This window comes from Lipotes vexillifer, unplaced genomic scaffold, assembly GCF_000442215.2.
Source record: "Lipotes vexillifer unplaced genomic scaffold, Lipotes_vexillifer_v1.1 scaffold1775, whole genome shotgun sequence".
Lineage (NCBI taxonomy): Eukaryota > Metazoa > Chordata > Mammalia > Artiodactyla > Lipotidae > Lipotes > Lipotes vexillifer.
The window spans coordinates 185,239-198,788 of record NW_006780221.1 but is presented as its reverse complement, the minus strand read 5'-3'; the positions used below and the strand labels follow the sequence as shown (position 1 = coordinate 198,788).

Here is a 13,550-nt window from a genome sequence, read left to right as displayed (position 1 = left end):
CCCGTGTCCCCTGCATCGGCAGGCGGACTCTCAACCACTGTGCCACCAGGGAAGCCCCAGTGATATCTTTAGATGTAACTGAGGGGATAAGACAGGTGAAAGAGGTGGGGTAGGGAGAGAATAAAGAATGATGCTTGACAATTTATTAAACAGCTCCAACAGAAATTTTCTTTTTTAACTTCTTATTTAGCCAATATATTGGGGGTTTGTTCTTCCCCCACCCTGGTCAGCTGTCAGGAGTCTCCTCCTATTATTATAACAATGCCAAATTTTAGAAGGAAAAAATAAAAGTCAAATTAACAGGTCTCAAATGCCTACTCCATACTAGACACTCTCATGTCTCTGAATTCATTTAGTCTTCCTAATTCTAAAGAGCATACTATACTATCCCATTTTCACAAATAAGCCAACAGGCTCAAAGAAGTTCCCTGAGAGAAGGCAAACAAACAATTATCGATAGAACTGAGATTTAAAACTAAGATTACCATTTACCTTTTCCCCCACATTTTAACATCTCTGAAATCAGGATGTATCACAATTACAGTTAAGTCCCCTACATACGAATGAGTTCCATTCCAAGAGCGTGTTCATAAGTCCAACAAAGTTAGCCTAGGTACTCAACTAACACACGCAGCTGTATAGTACTGTACTGTAATAGGTTTATAATACTTTTCACACAAATAGTACATAAAAACAAACACAAAAAATAAAGAAAACATTTTTAATCTTACAGTGCAGTACCTTGAAAAGTACAGTAGTACAGTACAACAGTTGGCATACAGGGGCTGGCATCGAGTGAACAGGCAAGAAGAGTTACTGATTGGAGGAGGGAGAGGAGGTGGGAACTGGCAGAGCTGAAGGATCATCTGCAATAGGAGATGGAGGGCAAGCTGCAATTTCACTCACGCCTGATGTTGATGGAACACATATTCGCATCTCTGAAAGTTTGCAACTTGAAGGTTTGTATGTAGGGGACTTACTGTAATGGGATGTCAATTATAATTGACAGCTTTTTTTTTCCTAGTAGTACATACACTAATGGTATAATTCATAGTGGAGTCTTGGATATGATCAAACAAGGTATTTCCTGCCAAAACCAATTCCTCAGTTATTTACCTGTAACTTCTTTTCTAATTTACAGTCTTAATTGTGGTGAGCTAGTTTACCAGATTACCAAGTATACTGTAACCATTACCCCAACTAAGGGCTTCTTCTAACTCCCCTATGCTAAAATACCTGTTTTACCATCCAGCTCTAGATATCTATCTTGAATCTGTAAGTATTTTGCTTATTTTCTCATCCTAGGGCTCTATTCCAAGTAGCTGAGTGTGCTGAACAAGTGAACTCTACATAAGATATTTTTAATGAATAATTTTTGTTTGCTCAAAGGCTCGGGGTAGGGTACTGAATACAAGTTTATAAGTGATAATATTATGTTTTACCAACTCTGTTTTACATACTTAAAGACAAATCGATGTTGCTGAATATTTTCTACTAACTAACCTTCCAGCTGACCTCTTTTCAGCTGTGCCTAAACTGCAGTTAAACCGATCTACTGGGTTCTAAATTTTAGTTATTGTATTTTCAGTCCTAGTATTCCTATCTGATCCCTTTCTATAGATTCAAGTTCTCTACTGAAATTCTTCACCTTGCCATCTATTTTCATGACTAGGTTATAGTATTTTAAAGTTCTTGTCTATAACTCCAGAATTACACAACCTATGAATAACCTGCATAACCTGTTTCTACTGCTGGTTTTTCTGTTGGTCCTGTTGAATGCATAGTAATTTTTTTTACTGAATACTACACATTGTATGTGAATGACTGTATGAAAATATGTAAGAAAAAATGTAGAAGCTCTGGATGATGTTATTATCTTCTTCCAGAAAGGATTTAATTTTTTTCTAACAAGCAGTCAGAGTAAGAGATCACCTCAGTCCAATCAGGAACAGAGCTGGCTTCAGACTGAGTCTGAGATTCTGTAAAGTCTGGCCTACTTCTGTTTGTTCCCACTCCTATGGTGTGGCCTTTCAAAGGATTCAAACTGCAAACCTAGGACTAAAACAAAAACAAAAACTATTGAAAGCTCCACTCAACCCCCTCGGTTGCTTTTTGCTCACCTCTCATACACTGCTCAACTTTTATCCTCTTATCCAAAAGAGCTTAAGAGTTAGAAAATATCTCTAGAGGAAATCCACAGAATACGTCTATTTCTCTTCTCTCCTGAATCTTTACTCCTGAAGTCTTGACTGACTCAAAAGCTCTACGATGCCTTCAAACTATATTTTTTCCCTAGTCTGATAGGGAGCCTTAGTCTGATACAAGTTCTCCCATCACAGGCAGAAATGGACATTCAGATGTGGATTAAAGGAGATAATATATACTTTAGCAAACAAGGTGAATTTATAGGAGGCAGTCAGTAAACTTTAAGAGTTGTTTCCAACTAAGAAACCTGTAACTATATGGCTGTCCTAAATGCTAGATTCTTTACTTCTCAAAGTCAGCCTTTGTATAGCTCTACCTTGACAGTCAGTAATCCATGCCATTTGCTTAAAACATATTAGATATTTAAGGTGAATTGAGCTATCGCCAAACTTCATCTACCCTTTTGTTTCCCTAAGAATTTATACTAGAGACACCCTCCTCTGTATCCAGAATCATCCTGTGCAGTTAAGGGGTAACTCTGCAAGCTTGGGGGGTTAAACTCTGCACATTCCAAAGAAAGGAATCACCTAAGACAAGCTCCTAGGAGATAACCTCTGACCCCTTGCAGTATCCTGCCTGATAAATTTCTTTGTATACCTAAAATCTTGGGCCACACCAGATAATTTATATTAACAATGTAAATTATGGTAAATCCCTATCTCTGTATGCCTGGGGCTTTGGGCCACACCATTTATCAGCCTGACCTCAGGGGGGAGAAGGAATAAGGGAAACTGGAGACTAAGTAACTAAAGACAGTCATGTAGGTACTTCTGTGCCTATGTAATTGACCCCTAAAAACACCTCTGGACACCAAGATTCAGGTAAGCTTCCCTGGCTGGTGCCATGTTGTCATACAGGACAACTGGAGGAATGGAGCACTGTCATGCAACTCCACTAGGAGAGAATAACTGAAAACTCGCACCTGGTTTCTCTTGGACACCACCCTATATACCCTTTCCCCTTTGCTGATTTTAATCTGTATCTTTTCACTGTAATAAAACAATCATGAGTTTAACAGCTTTTCTCTGATTTCTGGGCCCTTTTAGCAAATTATCAAGCATGAGAGTATGTTAGGAACCCTCAACACACACTCCTTCAAGAAATCTGCATGCCCTAACAAAAACCCCTAAGTGCTAGTAGCTCACAGTTACCAACTTTTGGACTCCAATTTTCTCAAACATAGTCACGTGGTCATGTATGTCTACGTAATTATACAAACATCACCACTTCAGAATCTTGCACACCATTTTGAAAGCTTGCTGACCATGTACCTGCCTCTTATTTTAGATGACAAATAGGGATAAAATAACAAACTATAACAGACATGTTATTACAGAATTAACTCACATAACATGGTAACATCCCGTTCTGACCATGTATGTGAAAAGTGGTCACTCCAAACTGCCTTGTACTGTAAATAAAAAATATGCACTGGATTTTAAAGACTTAGTATTTTAAAAGAACGTAAAAAATCTATTGTTATATGCATAACATGATTTTGAAAAATTCTAGACATATTTAAGTAAAATTTATCAATATTTCTAAAACTATCTCTACTAATTAAATATACCTGCAAAATACTTTAAAATTCAGTATGGTGCTCACATTGTATTTCTATTGGGCAATGCCACTACAGAGCGCCAAGTAAATCTTGATGGTGTTAAGTGGGTACAGAAAAGGGGGGGAAAGGGAAATCACATAAGCCTTAACTTTTTCTTCATACAATGCTTTTGAACAATATATTAGTTGAAATTCTATGTGTTTATAACTCAGAACGGTATGCATTTCCATCAAGAGTGAAGAAAGTTCTAGTATATAAAGTAACTAACTTTATGTATTTTCTACTCTGTCAGGAATAACAAGGACCTTTCTAATTCATTAATAAGAGGGGCAGTGGTTAAGAATCCGCCTGCCAATGCAGGGGACACGGGTTCAAGCCCGTGAGCCACAGCTAAGGAGCCTGTGCTCTAGAGCCCGTCAGCCACAACTACTGAGCCCGCGTGCCACAACTACTGAAGCCCGGGCACCTAGAGCTTATGTCCCACCACAAGAGAAGCCACCACAATGAGAAGCCCGTGCACTGCAATGAAGAGTAGCCCCCGCTCACCGCGACTAGGGAAAGCCCACGCACAGCAACGAAGACCCAATGCAGCCAAAAATAAATTTATAAAAAAGAAAAACTTCATAATAAAACACATCGCATCCTCAAAAAGGTCCTATTTTTTTAATCTTCCATGCTAAAACTGTAACCTTTTAATTAAGTCACAATGATCAGTAAACACAGATGTTAAGGAATTTCATCAACAATGCCTAGATCATTATTAAAGAAAAAATACTCCCAAATTAAAGATTCCTTGACATTTCTAATTATCTTTAAGAAGAATTATGCTTGTAAACTTTTTTGCCCATTAGGTTGAGGACAAAAACACATGCAATGCTACAATAAAACACCTTTTGTGAAGTAAATATTACTATTTACATTAGCTTGAAGGTTAACTAATATGTACTGTATATTAATAAAGCAGTGCTAAATTACTGATTTCCTAAAACCAAAACCCTCGAGAGTTGGGTTAAAGGACTTCCCTGGTAGTCCAGTGGCTAGGACTCCATACTCCCAACACAAGGGGGCCTGGGTTCAATCCCTGGTCAGTGAACTAGATCCCACATGACGCAACCAAGAGATCACAAGCTGCAACTAAAGATCCCGCATGCCGCAACTAAGACCCAGCACAGCCAAATAAATAAATATTTTTTAAAAAACAGCTGGGGTAAAATATTTTTTCTGTTTTAGCAAAAACTTTTATTTGGGATTGTTAGGATCTGTACACTGTCGTTTTCATGAAGATTAAGATATATTAACAGTAATTTATAGTGAATGCTTAAATATTGTTTTATATTTAAATTCATGCTACTGAAAAAGCTCTTTTTACCTTAGAAGTAAATGTACTGTAATTTAAAATAAACCCTAAATAAAAACTCCACAATTGTTTGGTTTTAATATTTTAAAGACTTAGCTATCTAGAGAACAATTATAAATGCTCAAATTTCAACATAAGCTTTACCCTGCAAAGGGCTCTTTCCTGACCCTGACCCTCTCTATTCCTTTATCCTTAGTTTTATTTTTTTTTACTCACAGCACTTACCACGTATATATAATACATATATATTCCATATATATATATATATATACCCATTCGAATATATCTGTGTGCATGTATAATACAAAACAACTTTTATGCCTTTCTAGTTGTCAAAAAGATCTCCAGCTTTTTGCCATAGCTAGATCAAATTTTAAAAAGTAAAGGGGCAATAAATGATACTCAGAATGACTTAATATAAACACTGCCTCTTTCTCTTCCTCCCTCCCCTATATATATTTATACACACACACACACACACACACACACAGCTGAAAATGTTCAAAAACCAGTTTCCAACTACAAGTGCTTAAAAGAAACATGTAATGTGTTAGCTTACTTTATCACCTAAAATTTGATCTGGGATTGCCTGCTGTACAATTAAGAAATTTTTTCATGCTTTTTTTTTTTATCCTGAAAATGTAACTACAAGCATACATAAGCATGCAGTAAAACAAAGTGCATCTTTATTGCACTTTGTTTTACTGCACAACAGATAATGTGTTTTTTACACTAATGGAAGGTTTGCAGCAACCCTCCAAGTCTACAGGTGCCATTTTTCCAAAAGCATTCGCTGACTTCGTGTCTGTCACATTTTGGTAATTCTCACAATATTTCAAACTTTTTCATTATTATTATATTTGTTGGGTTGATCTGTGATCAGCGATCTTTGATGTTACTATTGTAACTGTTTTGGAGCACCACAAACCTTGCCCAGCTAAGACAGTAAACTTCATAAATGTTATATGTGTTCTGACTGCTCCACCCACCAGTGGTTCCCCCAACTCTCTCCCTCTCCTCAGGCCTCCCTATTCCCTGAGACACAATACTGAAATTAGGCCAATCAATAACCATACAATGGCTTCCAAGTGTGCAAAGTGAGAAGGGTCACACATCCCTCACTTTAAATCAAAAGCTAGAAATGACTAAGTTTAGTGAGGAAAGCATGTTGAAAGCCAAAACAAGCCAAAAGCTAGGCCTCTTGTGCCACAGTTAGCCAAATTGTGAATGCAGAGGAAATATTCTTGAAAGAAATTAAAAGTGCTACTCCAATGAACACCCGAATAAGAAAGCAAAATAGCCTTACTTCTGATATGGAGAAAGTTTTAATGTGCTGGATGGAAGATCAAGCCAGCCACAACATTCCCTTAAGCCAAAGCCCAAACCACAGCAAGGCCCTAACTCTCTTCAATTCTATGAAGGCGAGAGAGATGAGGAAGCTGAAGAAAAGTCTGAAGCTAGCAGAGGTCGTTGGTTCAAGAAAAGATGCTATCTCCATAACATAAAAGTGCAAGGTGAAGCAGCAAGTGTTGATGTAGAAGCTGCAAGTTATCTAGAAGATCTAAGATAATTAATGAAGGTGGCTACACTACACAACAGATTTTCAATGTAGACAAAACAGTATTCTACTGGAAGAAGATACCATCTAGGACTTTCATAGGAGAAAAAATCAATGCTTGGCTTCAAAGCTTCCAAGGAAAGGGTGACTCTGTTGATAGGGGCTAACACAGCTGGTGACTTCAAACTGAAGTCAATGTTTATTTACCATCCCAATCATCCTAGGGCCCTTAAGAATTATGCTAAATCTACTCTGCATGTACTCTGTAAAAGGAACAACAAAGCCTGGATGACAGCACATCTGTTTACAACATGGTTTACCGAATATTTTAAGCCTACTTTTTTTTTTTTTTTGCGGTTCTCGGGCCTCTCACTGTTGTGGCCTCTCTCATTGCAGAGCACAGGCTCCGGACGCCCAGGCTCAGTGGCCATGGCTCACAGGCCCAGCTGGTCCGCGGCACGTGGGATCTTCCCGGACCGGGGCACGAACCCGTGTCCCCTGCATCGGCAGGCGGACTCTCAACCACTGCCCCACCAGGGAAGCCCCATTTTAAGCCTACTTTTGAGAACTACTGCTCAGAAAAAAAGAATCCTTTCAAAATATTACTGCTCATTGACAATGCACCTGGTCACCCAAGAGCTCTAATGGAGATGTACAATGACATTAGTGTTGTTGTCATGACTGCTAACACAACATCCACTCAAAGCCATAAGAATGATTCAGAATATTATACAAACTTAGTTGGTAAAACAGCAGAAGGGTCTGAGAGGACTGAGTCCAATTTTGAAAGAAGTTCTATTGTGGGTAAAATGCTATCAAACAGCATTGTATTCTATAGAGAAATCGGTTATGAAAGGAAGAATCAATTGATGCAGCAGCTGTTATCTTAAAAAACTGCCACAGTCACCCCAACCTTCAGCAACCACCACAATGATCAGTCAACAGCCATCCTCCACCAAAAGATTACAAGTCACTGAAGTGCGTTATGCGGGCCTCTCACTGTTGTGGCCTCTCCCATTTGCGGAGCACAGGCTCCGGACGCGCAGGCTCAGCGGCCATGGCTCACGGGCCCAGCCGCTCTGCGGCATGTGGGATCTTCCCGAAACGGGGCACGAACCCGCGTCTCCTGCATCGGCAGGCGGACTCTCAAGCACTGCGCCACCAGGGAAGCCCAGCAATAAAGTATTTTTTAATTTAGGTGTACACACTGGTTTTTTAGACATAACGCTATTGCACACTTAGACTACAGTACAGTGTAAACATAAGTTTTATATGCACTGGGAAAAAAAAAATTCGTGTGGCTCACTTTACTGCAGGGGTCTGGAAACAAATCTGCAATATCTCTAAGGAATGCCCATATTCTATTTACTTAGAGAATACAGATAACCATCCTGGAATGCCAACTGAGTTTTGCCCTAGGAATGGGAAACACTTTATTATTGTTGTTGTTGTTGTTAAGACAACAGCTATGAAAACTCACAAACCAGATCCTCTGAGTATTTACCTGAAAAAATGCTGTCATTTTGTGGCCCTTTGGTACCTCCAATAAAAAATTTTTGTACACAAATTTACCTTATAATCCAAATTTCTCTTGATTAAAGGACTTATTTGAGTGGCAATTCTCTGCTTATGTCTTTGAAACATTCTTAAAACAACTTCTTAATAATAATTGCAGGAAAGGTTGAAGAAAAAGCTGAGATTGTTTTAAAAATGCCTATGACTTTAGGTAAAGAAGAATTTACGTGCAGAACAAATTAAGCATTTTAAAGTTTGAATTTAAATCTAAGACTGAAATGACAGACTAGTACATTTCCACTAAGTCCTGCTGTTGTCAATCTTTCCAAAATATCAAGTAGAATAATATGACTTCTCAACAAAGAGAACTTTATTTATTTCTTTATAACATTTTCTGCAGTGACTATAGTTTTAAATTAAACCTTCTGTAACTGAGGTAAACTCACTGAGTGGCCTGTAAGCAAATTTTCTAATAGCTTTTCCTCAATAATTAAATCACGATAAATATTTAGCACTTTCTAAGACACTTAAGCTAGCTAAACTTGATGAGGAGGAATAACAAAAATTAAGTTTTTTTCACTAAAGACACAAATTTCTTATTTGTATAAAACATGAAGTTATTGTACAAAATATTAACAGAGCAGTGAAATAAAATTTCAATGATGCTTATAGGTTTTTTTCACCAAACACTTTAAACATCTTAATCCTTTATGAGTTCAAATCTGAGACTGATTCTTTTCCTTTGAAACTCTGAGCAAACACACCAACCAGAAAAAAGACACCTACCGAAGACTTTCCTCTATTCATAAACATACATTAGAAAGACAATATAATACTGTGACACTTGAGATGCAAAATGTCATAGCAGGAAGAAGCTCTTGGGGTTGGTCCCGCACCATAAACCAGCAAAGTGGAAAAAAGGACCAGAATCAACTATCTCAGAACTCTGGAACCTGACTGAACACTTATAACAACCAGGGGAGTGCTTGCTGAAGGGAGAGGCTGTTGATCCTGATAGGAGAACCACATGTGCAAACCAGTTAACGCTGCCCTTTCCTCAGCCTGGTCTCAACAATGGAGATAGCAAGCTGCATTCCTAAGGCAGCTGGCTGGTGCCAGGGCAGAGAGTGGGGAACCTTGACACAACAAAGTGGGGGCTGCAGATTTTGGGCAGTCTGACAAACCCCTTGAGAGACTGGCACTGATGCAGGCACTTGCCTTCCTTAAGGCCCTTTTGGGCTGCAGGGGGTGCCTGTACTGGCATCTACTGGGAGACTTAAAAGAGACAGCGATGTTTTCTTTTGTTGTTGCTTGAGCCAAATATTAAAGAAGATCTTCAGTAGGTCACTAGCTGACTGCAAAGGTAATGGAATAGAAACTTCAGTGACCACACACAGGAATACACATTTGCAAAAATCGTTTGAGAAAGTCACAAATGGATGGAAGCAGACCTCAACAACCAAGAAACACCCACAGCCTTGGAGCAGGAGCATCTTGTTTTCAGAGTTACCTCATTATAGTACAGTGCCCATGTCTCAACAAAAAAATTACATAGCATATAAACAAATAAGAAAGCATGGCTCATTTACAAGAAAAAAAGCATTTGATAGAAACCATTCCTGAAGACCAGAATTTTGGAATTTGTAGCCAAGGATGTTAAATAAACTGCCCTAAATATGCTCAAAGAGTTAAAGGAAACAAAGAACTAAAAGAAACCAGGAAAACAATGTATGAAAAAAGAGACTATCAATAAAGAGACAGATATTATAAAGGAACCAAACAAATTCTAGAGCTAAAAAAATACAGTAACTGAAATGAAAAATTCACAAGAGATTTAAGTAGGCAAAAGAAACTATCAGTGAACTTGAAGATAAAGTCAAAATTATCCAGTCTGAGGAACAGAAAGAAAAAAGAATGAAGAGAAATGAACCGACTCTGAGGGATCTGTAGGACATCATCAAGTATACCCACAAAGACATCAGAGTCCCAGAAGAGAAAAAACAGAGGGTAAACATTTTTTTTGAAGAAATAATGGTTGAAAACTTCCCAAATCTGATGAAAAACATGAATATGCACATCTGAAAATCTCAACAAACTCCAAGAAGGATAAACTCAAAAAGATCCATGCTATTCAAAGTGTCAAAGCCCAAAGACAAAAATGAAAATAAAAAAAGAATCTTGAAAGCAGCTGGAGAGAAGCAACTTGACACACACACACACACACACAAGGAACCCTCAAAAAGATTAATGGCTGATGTCTCATCAGAAACCATGAAGATCAGGTGGCACTGGGAATAATGTATTTAAAGTCTGAAAAGGGAAGAAAAAAAAAATCTGTCAACCAAGAATTCTATATCCAGCAAACTATTCTCCAAGAAGGAAAGAGAGATAAAGACATTTCAGATAAACAAAAGCTGAAGAGGTTCATTATTAGTAGACCTGCCCTACGAGAAATGCTAATCAGAGAGCTTCAGGCTGAAATGAAAGGACGTTAGACAGTAACTCAAAGCCATAAGAAGAACTAAAGAACACCAGTAGAGGTAAGTATACATAGTTATAAAAAACAGTGTCATTGTACTTTTGGTTTGCAACTTCTCTTTTCCCCCTTTTTCCTATATGGTTTAAAGGACAATGTACACACACATAAAAATGATAAATCTATGTTAATGGGCACACAATGTATAAAGAGGTAATCTGTGACAATAACAATATAGAGAAGGAAGGATGGAGATATACAGGATCAGAGTGTTTATATACTATTGAGGTAAGTTGGTATTATTCAAGCTAGGTTGTTATAAATTAATTCTAATTCCCAAGATATAAAGACACAAAGAGATTGAAAGTAGAAGGATAGAGAAAGGTATTCCATGCAAATAGTAACCAAAAGAGAGCTGAAATGACTAAATTTTTGTCAGAAAAATAGAATAGTGAAAAAAAGGTTACAAGAGACTAAGAGAGGCACTATATAATGATAACAGATTAAGACATGACAATCATAAACATACATACCTAACAACAGAGCCTTTAAATATACTAAGTAAAAACTGAAAAAATTCAAGAGAAAAAGAGAGTTCTACAATAGTAATTGGAGACTTCAATACCCCATTTTCAACACTGGATAGAAGAACCAGACAGAAGATCAATAAAGAAATAGAGGACCTGAACAACACTATATACCTAGTGTATTAGACTTAACAGACATTAGAATGCTCCACCTAACAACAGGAGAATATACATTCTTCTCAAGTGCAAACAGAACATTCTCCATGACAGACATTAGTAAGACCACAAAACAAGTCTTAATAAATTTAAAAAGACTGAAATCATACAGAGTATATTTTCTGATCACAATTAAATGAAATTGGAAATCAATAACAAAGAAAACTGGAAAACTCACAATATGTGTAAATTAAACAGCACACTCTTAACCAATGGATTAAAGAAGTAACTAGAGATATTATAAAATACCTATAGACTAAAGAAAACAATTCCACTCCTAGGGATATATCCAAAAAAATTGATAACAGGGACTCAAACAGATACTTTTCCACAAATGTTAATAGCAGCATTAATCATAATAGACAAAAGATAAAAACAGCCTAAGTGTCCAACAAGTGAACAAGCCTAAGTGTCCAACAAGTGAATGGTAAACAATATGTATATATACACATAAATAAATACATACACAAAAATACACATACAATGGAATGAATACTATTCTGTCATAAAAAAGTAGTGAAATTCTAATACATGCTAAAGTGTAGATGAACCTTAAAAACATCATGCTAAGTGAAATAAGTCAGACACAAAAGGACAAATATTATATAATTCTACTTGTATGAAATATCTAGAATAGGCAAATTCATAGACACAGAAAGTAGAACAGAGGTTACCAGGGAATGGAAGGGAGGGGGTAATGAGGAGTTATTGTTTAACGGGTACAGAGTTTTTGTCTGGGATGATGAAAAAGTTCTGGAAATAGACAGTAGTGATAGTTATACAACTTTTTGAATGTATTAATGTCACTAAATTGTACGTTTAAAATGGTAGATTTTACATTATGTATATTTTACCACAATAAAAAAAATCAACTATTGTGTCGGCATGCATTTACATCAGTTTTTTATCAAACCTACATATGGTCAATACCTTTAGTACGATTTTATTAAAAAACAGGCTAAATAATTTCAGTGTGAATAAACTATACATATTATTTTGAACACAAAAGAGTAACTAGTACTACTGCTTACAGTTAGGATACAGAAACTCACAAAAGACTTTTTTTGCTCCCATCTCAACAATAAGAACAACCCAGACAGGCTATAAAATCATAGTTTTTTAAACTCAGAGAGCTGAGACTCAAAAACAAAACAAAACAAAACAAGCCACACAACATAGATGAACTAAATTCCTAGAGGGAACTAGCCCTTTCCAGGAATGAAAACAGGAATGTCTGGTGTCACAGTGAAAGGAGGAGTAAACTTGCTATAAAAGGGGAAAACTAGCCCAACTTTTAAGAAACTTTTTAGGGGTTCATGGGGTCTGGCAAGACATTAAAACCCTGAGCAGCTTCAGTCACAGAGCAAATCTGTACTTTCTCAAAAGGATCCTTTCCAAGTACTGGAGCTCTATTAGGAGAGTGGGGAGGTAGGACTGCAAAATGCTGGGGACAGTGCAGCAGAGCTAAGAGAAAAAACTCTGTCCCCAAGGGGCAAGTCCAGGCCTACTACAGAAAGGGTATTAGGTGAATGCTTTTTCCACAGGTGAGGAAAGCCAGGGGTGGGGCTAAAGAGAAAAGAAAATGGCTCAGCTGCCCAAAACCCCAGCATCTGAGTTGTGAAACAGAGATCTCTTACAGTTTTGCTAACTGCTGGCTGGGTTTTAAAGCAGGAAGAGATTTCCTGAGTCTCACAGGTGGCTCAGACCCCAAGCCCTAACGAAGGGAAAATTCTGATTCTGCACTCAGAACATTTGATACCAGTGGTGAACTAAATATAACTAAAGTTATAACAGAGTTAGGACACAAATTAGACTGTTTTCCTATCAAATATTATATTTCAGCTCTTCCCCCAAAACTATGTCATGGAGACGTGTTTACATACATGAATGTAGCTATTCAGAATTAAAGTCTAGCATCTGGGAAAGGTATCAAGGAGAAAATAACACACGTATCTCCACTGCCTCCAAACCCTGCTCCTCTTGTAATCTTCACTATCCCAGTAAATGGTAACTCTATAGTTATCATCTGCTCTGGCTGTCTTCCCTTTTTTCATACCCCACAATCAATACATCACCAAAACCTGCAGGCTCCTCCTTCTTACCACATGAACTGCTAAAATCCTGAGCCAGGCCCC

At 37.5% G+C, this 13,550-nt stretch overlaps 1 protein-coding gene across 1 annotated transcript in view; it reads right to left on the bottom strand.

The window, feature by feature from the left end:
- The window catches only part of CDK17 (cyclin dependent kinase 17), a 98,619-nt gene that overhangs the window by 47,877 nt on the left and 37,192 nt on the right, over window positions 1–13,550 (bottom strand). The gene's annotated exons all lie outside the window — the stretch shown is intronic.